We start from the raw sequence: 14,294 nt of genomic DNA, 5'->3' as shown, positions 1-14,294 counted from the left end.
ACAGCTGGAATCGGCCCAACTCATACACAGCCTTATAATTACCAACCTCAGCTGGTGTCTAAGAGCTCAAGACCTTTTTATGCCACTCAGCTCCAGCTGGGCTCAGAGCCTCTACTGAAATGCAGTCCAAAGACCCTGCTTCAGCTCCTCCAGGGGGATGTGTACATATTTGCCGCACATCCAAAGGGATTCCGCATACACACTCAGCCAGACATCTGTGGGAGGACCAAAATGCTTTCCTCACAGCCATTCTGAGGCTAGTGCTCCTGTCGGAACGTGAGTCACAGGCACAGCAAAGCATTCTTCCAAGAAAATCCCTGGTCTCACCAACCCCTTACCATCCCCCTTATTTTATAACGTAATTATAGAGGAATGAAAAACTAGAAAGTTTGCAAACATTGCATTCCACTTCAGTGATCATTACTAAATGCCTCCCCCTGATGCGGGAGCAGGTGGCCGGGGCTCCTGGCTCACTACCCCACATTTGCAGTCTAAAAACCCGGAGCACAGCACTCTGGGCTGAGGAGGGCTGCATTGGCCCTCATGGGTCACATGCCACACTCCTAAACAGCAGAGCTCCAGTGTCTAACACAGCAGCCACAGCCATGTGGAGTTACTGAGCACTCGAAACGTGGCTAGTCCAAACTGAGATGAATTGTAAGTACGAAATACACATCTATTTCAAAGACTTACTATTTTTTTAAATAAAATATGTCATCTGTTTTTTATTTTAACAACATAATTGATATTTGGGATATATTGGGTCAAATAAAATATATTGTTAAAGTTATTTCACCTGTTTCTCTGTACTTTGTTAATGTGGCTATTAGAAAATTTAAACTTACACACCAGGCTGGCATGCTATTTCAATTGGGCCACACTGCCCTGAGTCAGAGAATCTAGACTTGGACGACCCCAGTGGGAAATTCTCGGACAGGGGCTCCCGTTATCACAAAGCCTGGCCACAGGGAGCACTAAGGATCCCAACTCAGAGCAGAATGCTGTGCCCTTCTCTCCAAGATTCATATTTACTTAGTTTTTCTCTGGGAGGAAGTCAGACCTCTCCAAAAATATAATCACAGTCAACTGGAAGAGGCCAGAACTCAGAACTGAGCCAGGCCCACCCCTGTGAGCACCGCCACAGGCACTCTGAAAGCTGCACACATCCACCTGGTGCACCGGCAGTCGTGACGTAATGCTGACCATCGCCCCCTGGAGGATGACTTTGCCAACGCATTGGATCTATTGCGAGACCCAGGGACAGTTTGTTTGGTCATTGCCACTCAGCCAAACTAATTATCAAGAACGCCAATCCTAAAACTCCCACTGGAGATTCTTTAGGGTATAGTGGTGGAATCACGGTTGGAAAGCTATTTTGGTTTAATTTTATCTTTTTTTTTTCAAATTTTGGTATGACTATTATAGGGTTAAAATGAAACACATACACAAAGCCAATAAATAAAAAAATTAAAAACCACACTCACAAAAGTAATAGCTAAAATTTTTTTAGTGTCTGCTTTGTGCCTGGCACAGTTCTAGGTGCATGATAATATTATATCAAAACTTGGAAAATATCAGAAGCAAGTAGAAGGAGATAAAATATGCTACTCTGCTTACATAGCAGACTGTCTCCAGAACTTTCTCTGTGTTACCTAATGTGGGAAATAATACTGCAAGGGAGATATTACTTAAGTCATTTTACTGTCCAGGAAATGAGGCCCAAGGGGTTAAGTTCCTTGCCCAAGGATTCCCTGCCCTCAGGTGGACACTGGCCCCAGGCCTGTGAGGCACAAAGCCAGTGATCTTTCTGAGATTACGTGCTGCATCCAGAAGACTGTTTACCCTTATACACAAGCCTCTAGTTTCTAAGCTCCTAGAAGACTTGAAACTGCACATTTCCCATTCTCCAAGTTTGTTTTCTTTCTTGGACTTTAGACAGACACTGGGAGTCTGTCCTTTGATTGCAATGTTTTTGGTTCCGTTATTCTTAGTTGGCTGGTTTTAGGTCAAATACCTATTTTTGTGATTTTAAGCACAATTCTGTCTCTTTTGCTCCAGTTTTTAATATACAACTGCTCTAGGGCAATACTGGAATGTCAGAGACCAAGACCACTGTTTTTCACTTTCAGCTATTAGTGCCCTTCATAAGGGAGGAGGGGAAGGGCTGCTTGTGATTGGGGAACCCCCATTCTGCGGTGCTCCCCAGCCGTAGCCCTGACCGTTTGGCACAGCGCTCGCTGGCCAGAGGCCGGGAAGCTTCAGCCAGGTTCAGCAGTGATGGAGCAGAGGTGTCCGTTGGCTGTCCTGGGGTAGCATTCAATTCCCCTATCTGGAGGCAGCAGCAACTTTTTGCAGTCACAATTATAATCATTAATTACTGTTCTTTCTCCCCAACCTCACAGTGGGGTCCTCCTCACCACTGTTTCCCCAGAGCCCAGCCCTGGTCTACAAGAAACCTAGCAGTAGACTCGCTCAATACCTGTTAAATGAACGCCCTTTGCATCCCCAGCCCAATAGCACCACAGCCCTACGCTTCTCTTTCTCCCCTCCCCATCACAAAACCTTGCCCAGGCTCTGTCTATCCTGGGCCCACTTTGCTTTCTCCGCTCTCTGTACCCACGGGGAATGGGGGTCTTTTCAGTGAGTTCCGGTCCTTGGATGAAAGGGAATTTTGTGTGGCAGAAAGGCTGGCATCCTTGGGTTCCGGGCTGAACTCAGCCCAGCCATGCCAACATCACTAGACTGGGGATCTCAGTCCCTTCCTCTGAAAATGAAGAGGTGATATGTAGGGTTCCTAGTTCAAGCTCTAAAAGTTCCAAAACAGCCCCTTTAGATAAGGAAGTGGCAGTGCAGGGGTGTGTGTCCTACTACCAGTTCTGCCATGGGCTGGCCCAGTCTTCAAAAAAAAGACATTTAAATCCCCAAATGGAACTAGTTGTCTCGTCTATAAGGTGAGACTAATAATGTTGATGCTACTTACCTACTTAGCACAATGGACAGGGCTGTGCTGCAGAAAGTGCCCTGAACGTACTGTATTAAGGGAGGTCTTTAAGCCTCCTCAGCTCCAGGGTTACCGGGTTAGCCTTCTCCTCTGCTGAGCCCTCCCCCACCTTCCACCTCCTAGAGATGCAGGCCAAGTTCCTCAGTCCCCTACGGGTCTCAGCTGGCGACTTGAAGCTTTTACACTGAAAAGGCCACCCAAGGAGGAGTTGAAATGCAGCAGGAATTCGTCAGTTGCCTTGAGTTGAAAATGTTGCTGCATCCCAACATTGATTGCAGAGGGCCCTGTTCCCTCAGTAAAGACAATTTTAAGTTTAATGCTCCCAAGATCAAGTATAGAAGTACATAAAAGCTCTTCTCAGTAGTACCTGTGAATCCTGGGCATTCACACAAGTGGGCAGTGACGCTGGAATGGCCTCAACTGCTACCAATTCTTTCTGCAGGGGCTAAATCCAATAAGCAGAAATGGATGTAAACGGGATTGTATAAAAGCTTCACATTTGTGTGCCTGGCCAATTAAATAAACGCCAGGCTTTCCTTTAGCAATTGGACTTAAATGAGGTTTAGAAACTACTCCTGACTTTGCACGTGTTTAGTAACAAATTAAATAACCCGGAGGGCTAAGATGTTAGAAGACTCCCGCTCGCGGACGCGCCTCTCCATCTGGAGCGCCTGGGCCCACCAACTAAACCCTTTCTCGGTTCCGTGTGACACACTGAATCTGGGGTGATTCCCGGTGTCGTGGAGCGGGGCGGCGTGGAGATGGAAGAGGCCGCACCGTGGGCGCTGGGAGACTGAGGGAAAAGCCAGGACACGACCCGTGGCAAGGCTGAAATGGCCTCCCTTGCCGGCTGCCATGCTTCTGGAACTTTGTCCTGGCGCAGGCCTGGCAGCCCCGCTGCAGAGCCCCAGCGCCCGCGCCCGGGCGGGCCTCCCCTCGCCCGGCGGCCGCGCCGGCCCTGCTCCCTCCCAGCCTCCGCTTGCAGTTGAGGTCGCCTGCAAGGTACAAGGTCACTGCACCAAGTCGGGAGCCCCCTGGGACGCCCGCCTCACCTTGAACTTCTCGGTTGCAAAATTCCTAGTCTTACCCCGCACACACCTAGCTCCTCGCTCCTCGCCGCGGAGAGCGCGCCTTTCTTGGCCACCCGAGTCGCCCCCGGGTGGAGGACCCGGCTCAACACACTCTTCTTGGAAAAACAAAGATGGAAGCAAATTTCAAGCAATAAAACTTGGCTATAAAATACGGAATGTCTTGAGAGAACCATACGTGGTGTTCAGGTTTTCCTAATTAAAGCAATCACTGTCCACCACTCCTCCAATCTTGAATCACCAAGTTGACAGAGTAATTGATTTACCTTTTTTTTCAAAAGTGAATCTGGTATTTTTAACCTGCAAGCAAGGATAGAGCTATTAAGGCTAAGTAAGCACAGTTTTACAAGACTCCACCTTTTCCATTCTCTCGATTGTTTCGGGTGCTTCCCCGCAGAGTTCGGGCACTGTAACGCCCCGGGCCGCCGCCCTGCCCGCCCGAGGGCCCTCCCCGCCCCCAGGGGTTTGCTGTGGAGCCGGGAGAATTCCCGGAAGGCCGAGTCTCAGGCGCAGAACACTCATTAGGGTCACCAAGCCCCCAGTTTCCCGGGACACCTTGGCTCCTGCTTCTCCTGAGACTTTGTGGGGAAAGCATATTTCTCATCTGGGTATTTTTCATTTTAAATTGCCACTTTCACTTTAGTAAATTAATGTTTTCCTTTGGGTGTTTTGACAATGACTTTCTGAATTAAGCTATGCTAACATTTTTTTTTCCCCTAAACTGTTAAGAGCTGTGGACTACAGGAAGATGGCACGCTTCTCTTCCAGGTATGAGCTAATCTTGAATGTGACTTTTTGACTGCTAGAGATTATTATAATAGTTTAGGAAATAATGTTCCACATCTATTGCTTGGACTTTGTCTTGCTCAAACCTTAAAAGAGTTGCCAACACCACTGCCGGTTTTCCTCGAAAGACCTGGAACTTCGCACAGTTATATCTAACTTTGCCATTGGCTTTTAACATTTTCAATCATATTAATGTCTTTGCCTATGAAATAGTGTTTTCCTAGTTTTGTGTAGGGGAACCGGGAGGGGAATCGGGCCCCAGGACGTGCAGCCAGGAGGAGCCTATAGAGAACAGTCATGGTAGAACATGGAAGCCCTCACGTCCGACTGCTGGCATCCCCGTCGTCCAACAGCAGCCCTGGCTCTGTGCCATGGTCACTCACAGACCACTGGCTGCACACCAGACCCACGACATCAGCCCATGACATGACCTGAACACGTGTTTGTTCACCCACCCCTGGGTGGGGGAACGGAGGAGGAGTCCCATCCCGCTGCCCCTTCAGCCTGACCCCTTCTCCATGAAGCCAGCCCCGGGGCTGGCCGGAGAGCTGCCCTGTGGCCACCTTCGCCCTTCCCGAGCTGTATCTCTTTGAAGCCTGAGGACATGCCTGGGCAGACATGACTGGACTCAGCACTCTCACCCTGAATGTCTGGAAGGACCCCAGCAAGTCCCTTGCCCAGAATAATCTCCCCACCAGTACCACTGCTGGAGAATCTTCCCTGCTGTCATTTTTCTTCAGAGAATGACGTGGAAGACCGGTGAAAATGCTAGTGTGATCCAGGGCAGCTTACTAACTGGTGTCCACCTCACCAGCCAAGCAGGAACTGCTTATCTGAAAGTAATGGAATATGGATCAGATTTATAAAGGAGTTAGAAAATGTCAGGCCAAGGGACACAGGAGCCCAGGCCATGTCAATTTCACAACCCTTATCCTTTGCAATGCACCATTCTAAATGAGGTCCTTGAAGATAAACTTCCAGAGGGACAGGCTCCAATGCCTCCATGTTGGTGCATCACAAAGGGGTCCAGTGTGCCCAGACCACCTGATGGCATGCAAAGCCTGGGAGCAAGACCTCTGGCAGAGTTAGCACAGAATGCTTCTCAGAGAAGGTCCAGTTCCTGGCACTGTACCAGGTGGGGTCTGTGGTCGGCTGAGGGACATGGGGCCTGTGGGTCACTGATTCTGCCTGCCTCTCCCCAGGCTGCCCAGCTCCCACAGCCTGCTCACCTGCAGGCCTCCTCCTTCGCTCGGATCCCGCTGTCTATAGCAGGAGCAGCACTGTTTGGGGAATGCTCCATGTTTGTCTCATGTCTTTTGTTATGTTTGTTGCACTGCTTGTCACTTTTCTTAATCTTCCTTGATAACGCATTAAATTAATGTAATTGAAAGCACTTTGTAAACTAAAAAGTGTCCTACAAAATCTGTATTACATTTTTATGGTTGCGGGACTCACAGTCATGACTCAGGACTCTTAACCTCTCCACTAGGTCAAGAAGCCCCTGGAAGTTGGGATCAGGCCTGGTAAAGGGCTTGCTGAGAGAAGACGGGGAGGGGGGGGACGAAAGATGCTCCACTGCTTCCTACTTAACAGTCTGCTGTGGCCCTAGCAGAGGGGGCTGAGTGTGCCCAAGATTAAAGCCGCTCAGAGACGCTGAAGTAAGAGGCACAGCCCCTCTGTGGGCTATGCATGTAACTTCCAGACCTCCCCTGCATTTGGCCTAGCCAACCAGAGACCTTTTTATTTATGGTGATCATAGTTTACAAAAAAAAAAAAAGAGAGGTATTATGATCTTCGAGGGTAGCATCCTTAAGGGATAATAGGTTCAATATTTGCAGTCAGATCTGTCCTCAAAATATTGAGTGGAAAGGTTACCACATGTTTGTAATCTTGGCCATGTGCACCTACTGTGTGTACTCAGTGATGTGGTATTGGGTGCTGTACACTCATGAAGGTTTCTCGTCTGCCAGTCAGTCCTGGGCCACCTCATAATTGAGGTTAAACACTTGCCCTGCATTTCACAGCTAATGAAGTTGAGCTGTCAGGAGTCACAAGGAGTAAATTGGGTTCCAGAACCCACGGTAGTAGACTCCAAGCCCTAACTCTCTATTGAGCAAACCCCAACTACCCCATTTTTAGTTGGTCATTTATTTGGTCATCTGTTTTTTAATTGACCACAGTGGCTAATAGTTGTTTTCTATTTAAGTATCAAAGATTTAACTTTGAATTCTCTACTTCGTCCCTATTAAATTGATGATCAGACATGTTGACATGTTTTAGTCACATGTAGATCACACTACACAATGTTACTCATGTTTTATGTAGATATTTACAAGTTATGTTTAATGTGCCTAATATATGGGCCAATTTCAACCAGATGCAAACATAACAGCTTCCAGAGCACCTGCATGCTTTGAGATCAGAGTTGAGGCCCAGCTCTGCCATTTACAGCTATGGGATCATGTGCGTGTTATTCAGTCTTTCTTGCCTCAGTTTTTATGTCTAAAACAGGAAAGATAAACCTCACGTGAGGATTTTCAGTGAGGACCACAATATAACATAAAATGCTTCATAATATAACATACATATTAATTTCATCTTCTGCTTTCTCCCTCTTGTAGAAAATTAGTCTCCTATGCTTAAATTTAAACATTCTATCTTTTTACTATTTTTACACTCCTTCTGACCACGAAGTGACAGGATAACTAATACGTCATGGGAAATGCGCTGTGGGATCCTGAGGGGGTGGAGCTCGCCCTGCGGGGCGTACGGAAGAAAGACCATCGTGACGTTAACGGGAAGCCTCACCACCTCACCAGCCCTGGGAAGGCCTTTCGTGACCCAGTCAGTCTAGCCCAGAAGAGCAGCCAGGTAAAGGATGTAAACACCATGTGACCCACATAAATATTCAGGTGTCACAAAACCGACATTACTAAAAGATTGGGATCAGTTGAAGAAATGTTTTGGTTGCCCTCACTCCCGCTGATTTCTGACTTACCGACCTTGAACTTGCCCATAAAAGGTCTAAACACTGTTGAGGGGCAGCCCTTGCATCTCAGCAGTGAATGAAACCATCTTCTCCTGACAAGGGGCTTCTCAGAGCCCCGTCACAAAGGGCAGAGGTAGCCCTTCCTGGGGGCTCTGCCATACCTGCAGGTGTGTTTCCTGCCATCCTTTTCTGGCCAGTGACTCATACCTTCCACTTCCACTCAGTCCCTACACTCAGGACAACAGCCCCCCTTCCTTATAAATGGGTGGTTTCGCAAAGCCTCATTTGTGAGTCTGTCAGCTGGACCAGGTTCCCACTTTCCTGGAGCCAATTAACTCTTGATAGTTAGGATTCCTGGTTTGCAGGCCGGTTTGCAGGCTGGGTTTTCCTTGGCCAGATTGGTGGAGGGTTTTTAAACCTGGGCTGTTATCTTCTGCAAGACAGCCCTCTTTTCATGCTATTTATTCCATTCTCTCCTAACCCCTCCCACCACCACTTCTAATAAATCAGCTCTCAGGGCAAAGAACAAGCTGTGCTGAACGTAATGTCTCAAAATCCAACTGGGCCTTGGCCACCCCTGGAATTTTCTTCCATCATTTGGGGACAGCCCATGGTCAAAAACTGAAGCAGCATAAATCCCCTATTTCCAAGAAAAGAGAAAGAAGAAAGGCCCTATGTGATGACAAAGTAATAGTAATAGAAGCGATGTCTCCATCTACCAGGATCTCGTCTGGGACAGGAGCTGTGGCGGGGAGCAGGAGACAGCGGGGAAGGTAGCTTTATGTTCCGAATGCTCTGCCTGGTGCACATTTCATGAGACTTCTCCTCACCTGTGGCCCCTGCTTCTCTCCTGTCCTCCAAGGACTGCTTCAGCCATACAGCTCTCGCTCCCGCCCTACTTGGCCAGACAGAGCCCAAGAAGGAAGTCGGTGGAGCCCTCAACCCAGAAAATGCCCCATGTCCACCTTATTGGGCTTTCTCAGGAGTAAATGTGACTAGAAACCCACCAAGCAGCACCAGGCTCTGCAGCAGCCCCAAGGCTCACTTCAGAAAGCCCCAGACCCAGGTGCTGAGAGGGCTTAGAGGCTACGGCGCCGCCACGGTGCAGGCACGCCCAGAACCAGGTCTTGGCTTGTCAGTACCTTTCTCCTCTAAAAGGAGCCAGGGCTCCTTGGAGAAGTGACTGATTCCAGGACTGGGACAGGGAGAGTACAAGATGAGACTGGAGCATCTTGTGCCAGAAAGTGAAAAAGAGCTCAAAGGATGATGGAGACACATCAAAGGGACACAGAAGCCAGCTTGAAGGGGTTTCTATTGGCCAAATCTGGGACAAGTTGAGAATCAAAATTAAAAAGGATAATGGATTATAATCCACTGAATAAAATAATAATTTATGACTCCATACCGATAATAAAATAGATGTTTAGGTAAGTAGATCAGCAGGCTCATAGTTGAGAAGAAGAAACTCTTTTCTACTGTAGGATGTCAACTACTATAGAAGGAAAAATGGTGTTAGAAGATTACGTTTGCAACCGTCATATAAAAATTGTTGCAGGCAAGAATTATCAGTGTATGCTAAAACTAGAGGCTGAAGGTTTAATGAGCAGCAAGATATTTGCATAATCTCACAGCATCTCCCTACAAAGTACTTACTCATTTTAAAGGGAGAAATAGTAACTTTAGAGTGGAGAAAACTGGCAGTACCACATTAATCAAGCGATAAAGGTTGACGCCACCAATATTGGAACAAATGGCCATGTTGTGCTTCCTGCTAGGCTACCGCAAGCAGGAAACAACATCATTTCTGTGGCACTCATGCCAAAATCCACAAACTGAATCTAATGATGGTGAAATATCAAGAAAAAGTAAATTGAGAGACATTCTGCAAAAGACTGGTCAGTGTCTTCAAAAATCAGTGTCGTGACAGGCAAAAAGAAAAAAAAGTGGGGGTGGTGCTGAGGAACTGTTCTAGGTTAAAAGTGGCTAAAGAGACACAAGTGAATGTAGTGTGTGATATGGGATTGGATACCAGGAAAAAAAATTGCTATGAGTTGTACTGAAAAAATCTGTAAAACACTTGTATATTAGGTAATAATTGTTAAATTTCCTAATTTTGATCAATGTATAGTGGTTATACAAGGTAATGTTCTTGTTCTTAGGAAATACACAATGAAGTATTTAGGGGTAAAAGGGCATAATGTTTGCAACTTACCTTCAAATAGTTCAAAAACGAAATAGAAGGATAGATAGATTATGTATATATATGTATATATATACACACATATACAGAGAGAGGTAGAAAATGCTACAGTAAATCTGGCAAAATTAACATTTGGTTAATCGTGGTGAAGGATATGGGAATTCTTTGTACTATTCTTACAGGTTTTCTGTTAAATGTGAAATTATTTTAAAATAAGAAGTTTTTTGAAAAGCAAAGCAAAACATGATAAGTGAAAAGAAAGATGCTACATTGCATATATGCGAGGTGGGGATGTAAAATGGCATCACCCTTCTGGAACATAGTTTGGCAGTTTCCTCAATCACTAAACATGTGCTTACCATATGACCCAGCTACCAAGCTCTTGGGTGTTGATCACAAAGAAATGAAAACTTTTGTTCACACCAAAGCCTGTATACAAATGTTCACAGTAGCTTTATTGGTAATAGCCCCAAACTGGAAACAACCAAAACATCCTTCAACAGGTGACTGGTTAAGCAAACTGGTGCACTGACACCATGGAATACTACTCAGCAATAAAAAGGAAAAAGCTATTGATACACACAATAGTTTCGATGGGTCACCAGGAAATGATGCTGAGTGCAAAAAGCCAATCTCAAAAGATCACATACTGTGTGATTCCATTTATATGACACTCTTGAAATGACAAAATCATGAGAATAGATTAGTGGTTTCCAGAGCATGTCGGGAGTTGGAACAAGGGAAGTGGCTGTGACTATACAAGGGCCATCAGAGGGATCCTTGTGATGGAACAGGTTTGCATCTTGACTGTAGTGGTGATACACAACTATACATATATGATAAAATTGCATAGAGCTACACATGCACACACACACACATTGCAGGTGAGACTGGGAAAACCTGAAGAAACCCTGTGATAGTGCCAACGTCAGTTTCCTGGTTTTGATATTGTGCTATAGTTATGCAAGGGCTTAACACTGAGGGAAACTGCATGGATGGTGCACAGGACCTCCCTGTACATTTTTTGCAACTTCCTGTGAATCTATAATTTTTCCAAAATAGGCTGGGCGTGGTGGCTCACGCTTGTAATCCTAGCACTCTGGGAGGTCGAGGCGCGAGGATCGTTCGAGGTCAGGAGTTCGAGACCAGCCTGAGCAAGAGCGAGACCCCGTCTCTACTAAAAATAGAAAGAAATTATATGGACAGCTAAAAATATATATATAGAAAAATTAGCCGGGCATGGTGGCGCATGCCTGTAGTCCCAGCTACTCGGGAGGCTGAGGCAGTAGGATCGCTTAAGCCCAGGAGTTTGAGGTTGCTGTGAGCTAGGCTGACGCCATGGCACTCTAGCCCGGGCAACAGAGCGAGACTCTGTCTCAAAAAAAAAAAAAAAAAAAAAGACAGAGCATGTGTGTGCTGCTCTGCTATGACTGCTAGTGACCCTGCTCCCAAAAGACATCCTGTAGGGAGGCTAGCCTGCACGCTGTTGTATCTTTTTCATTTTGTCTGATAACCCCTGTCTTAGTCCATTGTGTGTTGCTATAAAGGAATGCCTGAGACTGGGTAATTTATAATGAAAAGAGGTTTATTTGGCTCACACTTCTGCAGGCTGTACAAGAAGTGTGGCCCCAGCATCTGCTTCTGGTGAGGGTCTCAAGCCCTCCCATTAGGCCCCACTGCCAACATTGGGGGTCAGATTTCAATATGAGATTAGAGGGGTTAAATATCTAAACTTTAGCCACCCCCAAAACTTTTTATGTAGCCTCAACCCCCTTCTTTATGTATCTCATCAGTAGGGAACGGAGGGTGGAAGTACAAGGGCAGAGACACACAGAAGTCTGGGTGTGGCATTTAAGCAATGAGTCAACTCTATGTGCTAAAGCTTACACTGGATTAAGGGCTTTGAAGTCACTCATACCACTGGATTCACAAACCAACCTGTCACTTACTATTAACAAGATCTCAGATAAGGTGCTCACCCTTTTGTGCTTTAGTTTTCTCATCTATGAAATGATATGATAATAGTACCCATATCATAGGATTGTTGTGTGTGAGTGTGTGTAGCTTAGAACAGCACCAGACACCTAGAAAGAGTTAATAAATGTTAGTTGTTATTTATAATACTAATAAAATAATTGCTTAATATTATTATGTCTCTCTACAGGTTTTATCATTCCTATTTTACAACGAAGAAGCTGAGACTTAGCAGAACTAATTAACTAGAATGGGTCACTTAGTGACAGGACAAAGTTCTTGCCTTTCCAATATGCCTATTTGAGTAAGTGTGTATAGAAACCCTACCAGAAAAAGGAGAGGGAAAAAGCTCAGAAAGCAGAGAAAAGGAAAAAGAATAGCTTCTATTCCAGGAGGAAAGTATGCACAGTTGACCCACGAACAACGAAAGGGTTAGGGTGCCCATGCCCCACGCAGTTGAAAGTCCACATACAACTTTTGAGTCCCCCTAAAGTTAACTATGAATAGATTACTGTTGACTCCAAGCCTTACTGATAACATAAACAGATGATAAACACATATTTATATGTTATATATGTATTATATGTTGTATTTTACAATAAGGAAGATAGAGAAATGTCATTGAGAAAATCATAAGGAAGAAAAAATAAATTTACTATTTATTAAGTGAAAGCGGATCATCTTCACAATAAGCAGGAGAGGAGGAAGGGGAGGAGTTGGTGGGTCTTGCTCTTTCAGGGGTGGCAGAGACAGAAGAAAATCCACCTATAAGTGGACCTGTGCAGTTTAAACACATGTTCTTCAAGTGCCAACTGTAAAAGAACATCTCAGCTGACTTAAACCATAAAGGAAAATAATTTTCACCCTTAACATGAATTTCTAAGGCTGGGAGCATCTGGGATTGGTGAATTCAGCAGCTCAGCAATGTCATCAGTAACGTGGGTCTTTCTGTCTTTCTATTCTGCCAATTTTAGTGATGGTTTAGCTGCTGTTATGGTCCCAACACGACTACACCATTTCAAGGGTCATAAGAAGACACAACAAAATCCAAGGGAGAAGAAGACTCCTCCCAACATGTATTTTTTAAGAAAAGGAAATCTCAACCAGGGCCTCCACCCCAGGAGACGCCATCTTCCAGCACACGAACTAGAGTTGTGTTATGTGCCCAGGGAAGCATGCAGCTGGATGGAGACAGGGGGTGGGGATTACCCAAGCAAAACTGAGGTTCGATCACAAGGGAGAAATGGACAGTGGCTCTTGGGTCGTAATCAATATCCTTCTGTCACCAAGGAAATCACCCTTCTCCTTTGACACTCCCTTATCAACAGGCAAAGTAACAGTTTCAGGACTAAGCAACAACACAAATCGTACAAAGGTTCAGCCAGAGCAGACTTTGTTTTTGACAATCATATTTGATATATGCATGTATCAGTCAAAGAGTCTAGATCATGATGCCATAATAAGGCAACCCACATTTCTGAAACAACTGCAGCAGTTTATTTTTTTGTTTCAAAAACCTCCCCCGGTTGCAGCCAACTTTCCAGGGCCGTCAAGGTCTCACTCAGCATCTCAACCTTACACAGTCTTGCAGCATCTTCAGGGTGCACAGCAGTAGGAACATGGAAAATCTAACACCAGCTCGTAAGTGCTTTGGCCTGGAAGCGGCACATGTTACCCCATATCCCAGCACTTTGCTAGAACTAGTCCCATGCTCTGGTCAGCTGCAGGGAAGCCTGGTAATTCAGTCATCCATGCGTCCAGAAAACAGAAGAGAGCCAGAAACATCCGCAAGTAGTAGTAATAAAGTCAACTGCAGCTCCAGTCCAGGAAGCAAGCTAGGAAGGGGCTCCTGCCCCAGATGGGCTGAGGCACCAGAGAAGGAAACTTGACACAGCCAGGACCAGGCTGGAGCAAGAGCCCACGTACTTTCTTTATCACAACTCTCTCCTCTGGTAGGACCTTTGTCATTCAGTAGCAGTAGCTTGGTTTCCAGTGGGGAATAGCTTGAGCTAATCAGAACAATTTGAAATTAACCCATACAGTGAAAAATGCAAAACTTTGCACAAATCAAAACCACAAACATAAGTGGAAGCATGCTAACTTGGCAAATCGTTGGGCCAGGCCCCTCCTAAGCTGTGACATCTGTTAAATACAATTTTGAATGTTTCCTAACCTATAGTGTCAACAACACTGATTCAGAGCAGAAAGACTTTGTCCTAAACATCTCTCCCCTCTTCCCCACGCAGCCATAAACCC

The sequence above is a fragment of the Lemur catta genome, chromosome 18 (genome assembly GCF_020740605.2).
Source record: "Lemur catta isolate mLemCat1 chromosome 18, mLemCat1.pri, whole genome shotgun sequence".
Lineage (NCBI taxonomy): Eukaryota > Metazoa > Chordata > Mammalia > Primates > Lemuridae > Lemur > Lemur catta.
The sequence above is the reverse complement of the archived record's forward strand: the minus strand, read 5'-3'. Positions refer to the sequence as shown.